Raw genomic sequence first — 5,570 nt, 5'->3', positions numbered from 1 at the left:
AAAATCCCTAGAAAATTTCCCTCTCTCCTCTTCTTCTCCAAATCCTCCTTCAACAAGATTTGCCTCCAAGAGCTTCAAGATTCGAGTTCTCCATTAAAGACCCAACATCAAGATTTTCTTCAAGTCTTCACTAAGGTATGTAAGGCTACTCAAAGCATGGGTTGAGTCCACCCATGTGCCCTACTCTTCTTTGAGGTTAGATGTCCATGAGAATGGAGTTTCTTGGTATGATTTATGTTTGAATGAGTCATGTCTCCTATTAATTTGATTCTTATTGTGTTGATGTTGTCGAGCTAAGAAATTCCTAAAATCTTCTTGTTAGCATGAGTCGATGGAGATGGGTTGTTAAACATGCTTCATTGATTTTCTTGATTATGTGGATTATGACAAAAATGCTAATTTCCTTAAATGTGTTATTTATCTTAAATTGGTTGAATTAAAACCTTGGAGTTGTGGTGAGACCCAAATGATTTGTTAAATGAATGGAGGAACGATTGGATTGATTTGTATATTGTTATAAATGCATATTTAACCCACTCTTAAAAAATATGATTGAGATTGATCGGATTGTATGAGTGGGAGAGGTTCAATTGTGATAGAGTTAATGAATTGACAATGTTGTAATGAGACTTGTCGATATGATTTGATTGAGTTGATTGAATGGAGTTTTATGAGCATTGAGTCTTGGGAGGAGTATCGAGCACCGAATTGGGAAAGAGTACAGTCTATACTCGAACCCAATAACTACATCGCCAAACTTAGGAGGGGATTGAACCGTTAAAGTCATATGCTTCCCCAAAATTATTATCCTGACATTATAGGACTTGGTTGGATTGGATCTATGATTGGTTGATTCGTTCATACCCTGGCAAAGTATGAACGGACGCGGTAACAACGTCGGTTTGTTGTACTTTCACTGGCTCATAAGTGATGGTTGTCGGATAAAAGAAACTCCCACATAGGTCTTGGTAGTACTCTGAGTTGGATTGAGTTGATTTGTATTTGATTTGGTCTCGTCTAAACTATATTCTTGCTTAGACTTAGGACGCTTGTTGAATTGTATTTCTTTCTGAGTTGAGATTCTCGAGTTGATTTGGTTCCTTTTGATGTTGTTTCTTTCGGCCATTTTACATACTCGTACATTCAATGTACTGATGCCATTTGGCCTGCATCATTTCATGATACAGAGACAGGTACTAGAGATCATCAATTGGCGCACCGTTGAAGATCCACACACTCCCAGTTAGTTGGTGAGTCCTCCTAGTTTCTGGAGGATGTTGAGTTTCTTGTATAGTTTTATGTTATTTCCTTTATTGTGATTGTTGGTAGATATGGGCTTGTCATTGGAACCTCCTAGATTGTTGATAGAGGTTTCATAGACCGGTGTGTAGAAATGTTGGATTGTTCCTTTGAATAATACTTCATTAATTGAGTCTTCCGTTGAGAGAATGTGTTTGAATGAATGTGCGACTGGACTAGGTGATTCGCTTGGAAGCCAGAAATGGCTTTCGAGTGCCTGCTATGCCTAGGGTTCCCTCCCGGGGCGTGACAAATTCATTCTCCCCAAATTCTCTAAAGCAAGACTAAGCAATTCTCTCAAGGTTCTCCTACAATTTCAATCTAGGGTTTCAAGTTCAACAAGATTCCTTTTCAAATTCTGAGTTGATTTCACCAAGGTATGTGAGTATTCATCCACGGGACCTTCTACCTATGGAGTTTCAAGGTTGTTTTCAACTTATTATTATTGTTTTAAATTCACAAGCCCTAATTTTATTAATTATTCATTGAGTTTCTTACTTATGATGAATTCTATGATATTTGATTAAATTACACATGTAATTGGTATTATTTTGATTAATTATGTATGGGTTGGTATAAGTATCTGAGCATGCATGTTTTCATTCCAATATTCATGGTCTTCAATCAAATTGACTATATGTACAAGTTTCTATCCTTATTTCAAGTATAAGTTATGATTATGGATTTCAATTATGATCAATATATGAATTTCATGCAAGTTTTGGAAAGAGGTGACTTAGGATCTTTAATTGGTGACCTAGGAATCTAATGACATAAATTATGCAAATATGATTTGTGATGTTGAAAGGCTCTCACTCATATTGCAATTATGATATGAAATGGGCTATTCTACTAGTTTTAAACTTATGAACAAGTTTATTATATATGTTAACATATGGTTATTATGTTATGTATTCCGTGGGATTTGACTTAGCATCGAATGAGGCTTGCGGTGGGGGCTCGACCTACGGGGTTCTTATGTAAAGTTTTTTGTCTCATAACTATGTGCCACCGTAAGATTTGTCTTTATGGCCTAGCTAGTGGATCCACATCTATCATATATTCATGACCCTTCTAGTGGGGTAAAGTCTACCTTAGAAAGTAGATTCACCTTTCTTCTGTTGTATGGGGATACATCGGGATTTCATGTTATAGCTCGCATGGTCTTTTTGTTGGTTATGGTTTTATCCCACATATGTATACTCTTTATATGTTCTTTTATGATATCAACTACATCTTTTAATGCTTTGATCATTATAGTTTTCTCATGACCTTACTTATCCTTTTTTATCATATACGTTATTTGATCATTACATCCTATTATTTATATTGCATGCATACCCATATACTTAGTACATTCAAACGTACTAATGTATATTTCATTTCCTACAGTATCACATAATGTAGGGGTCGAGATCACATTCGTTCCACACGTGGCTAGTTGAGTTGCTATCCTGCGAATATTGGCAACTCCTCATCTATCGAGAGTGAGTTATGAGCTTGTTTTATTTCTAAGACTTTTGTTATATTCGTGTTGAGGGTGAGCTAGGAACATGTCTTAGTCCCCGCCCATCTTGAGTAGTAAAGGCATTGTTGGACAAAATGATGTAGAGTCTATGTAGTCGAGTTTACACTTTCTTTTATGTTTCATGCTTTAAAACTCTTTTTTATGATATTACCACGTTACTTTACCACCTTATGTATGCTTATGATATGTCAAGAGGCTTGGTTGGAGTCCTTCTGAGTTTTGATCATTGTGTCACATCTAGGGACTAGTCCAGGTCGTGACAAACTTGGTATCAGAGTACATTTCAACATACCGCGTCAAGTAGAGTCTTATTTATAGGTGTGAAGCACGCCACATCCATGAATAGGAGGCTATAAGGCATTGTAGGAAAAACTCGCTTCTTTCATGGTCTATGTGGTGCGATAGAGGATACTCTAAGACTCTCTCTCCCTAACAATTGTTCTTTGCAATTTTTCAAAAAATGCCTCAAGATCAAGTAACAAATGAGGAGTTCCAGGCTACTATTACTATGCTAGACCAAGTTATGGCCAACCAAGGGGTGGCGGCTCCTCATAATGCTCTTACTCAGGCCTCTAGGGTGAGGTACTTTTCAAGGATGAACCCTCCTGAGTTCCATGGTTCTAAGGTTGATTAGGATTCTCAAGTGTTCATTGATGAGGTTTATAAGATAATGAGTATTATGTGGGTGACTTTGGTAGAGAAAGCAGAATTGGAAGCCAACCAACTCAAAAGTGTTGATCAAGTTTGGTATACTCATGAAAGTCCAAGAGAGTTGATAAAGGCCATATTTATGGTGAAGCCTTTAAGCTTGCTTTCCTTGATCGTTTCTTCTCTCTTGAGCTAAAGGAGGCAAAGGTGTTGGAGTTCATCAATACTAGGTTAGGAAACATGGGTATGAGTGACTATCCCCTCAAGTTCACCAAGCTATCCAAGTATGCTCCTTCATTGGTTGCCGATCCATATGTCTGAATGAGCCAATTCATATCGAGGGTGTCTAACTTAGTTGCAAAGGAATGTCGTACCACCATGCTTGTTAAGGAAATAGTCATATCTTGGCTTATGAATTTTGCCGAACAAAATGAAGGAGAGAAACTCAAAGAGATGAGGTTGAGAGACTCTAAGAGGGTCCGATATAAAGGTGGATTCTCAAATGCTAGGACCAGTGGTAGTAATGGTTGTTCTCAATAAGGTCAAGGTTTGAGAAAGAAGTTTGTTGAAGATGGGGTACCATATACTAAGGGTCAAGGCGGAGGTGTGAGTGCTAGTAGCCCTACATTTTCCCAAGTGTGCTAAGTATGGAAAGTATCATGGAGGAAGATGCTTGATAGGAACGGGTGCTTGTTATGGATGTGGCAAGATGGGCCACAAGCAATCCGAGTGCCCTAGTATTGCTAACAAAGGAAGGGAAGGTCCTTCTCAAGGCCAAGTTGCTCAAGGAGGCTAAGTGCAATAAGGTGCCCAAGCTCAACCAAAAGGTGGCCAACGCAACAACCGATTCTATGCTCTTTATGCTAGGCAAGATATTGAGGAGTCTCCCGATATGGTCACGGGTATGTTACGAGTCTTTTACTGTGATATTTATGCATTGCTTGATTCGGGTGCCACTTGTACTTTGTTACTCCTTACCTTGGTACGAGATTTGATGTGTGCCCTGAGGTCTTGTTAGAGACTCTTTTAGTTTATACTCCTATTGGTGATTTGGTGTTAGCCGAGAGAGTTTATAGAAATTGTTCCATGTCGATCTTGCATAAAGTTATCCTTTGTGATCTTGTTGAAATAGACATGACCGATTTTAATATTATTCTTTGTATGGATTGGTTACATGCCTCTTATGCATCTATTGGTTGGAGAACCCGTAAGGTCAAGTTTCAATTTCCTAATGATCCAATTCTTGAATGAAAGGGTAATGATTCGGTGTTTAATGGTTGATTCGTCTCATGTCTTAAGGCCCAAAAAATGATTTTCAAGGGTGTATCTATCATATAGTGCGGGTTAGGGATGTCGATTTCGAAACTCCTACTCTTGATTCGGTCCCTATTGTTAATGAGTTTTCCGATGATTTGTCCGGTGTCCCTCCTGAAAGAGAAATTGAATTTGACATTGATCTCCTTCCCGATATTCAACCTATTTCTATTCCTTCTTACCGTAAGGCCAAGTATTTCACCATGGGTGCTCCCGTGTTGTTTGTTAGGAAGAAGTATAGGTCACTTCGAATGTACATAGATTACCGGCAATTGAATAAGGTCATCATAAAGAATAAGTACCTAATACCAAGGATAGATGATTTTTTTTAACCAATTGCAAGGGCAAGTTACTTCTCTAAGATTGATCTCCGTTGCGGTTATCATCAACTAAGGGTAAACTTGTCAAATGGGCTGATTGTCCCCCTAATCGGCCCATTAAGACCATCCCATTAAGGGCCCAACACGGGGGAGACCAGACCGGTCACCGACCCAACACAAAATTTTTTTGGGTCGGTCCAGTCTATTTTTGGCCTCAGGCCGGTAAGACCGGCTCGGTAAGGGAACCGGTACAGGGCCATCGGTCCGAGATCATCTCAGTTCGCCAATTTGTTTTTTAGGGAGGGGGGATTTGGATTTTGGGCCAAATTCAAAAAGAGTTATTGGCCCAACGGGAAAATCTGAATATATGCCTTTTAAATATATATATATAATTAATCAATTTTTTTTCTAAAAATACTTACAACATTTAATCATTTCTCCCACCAACAATCATCTAATTC

The sequence above is a fragment of the Solanum dulcamara genome, chromosome 9 (genome assembly GCF_947179165.1).
Source record: "Solanum dulcamara chromosome 9, daSolDulc1.2, whole genome shotgun sequence".
In the NCBI taxonomy this organism is placed as follows: Eukaryota; Viridiplantae; Streptophyta; class Magnoliopsida; order Solanales; family Solanaceae; genus Solanum; species Solanum dulcamara.
The sequence above is the reverse complement of the archived record's forward strand: the minus strand, read 5'-3'. Positions refer to the sequence as shown.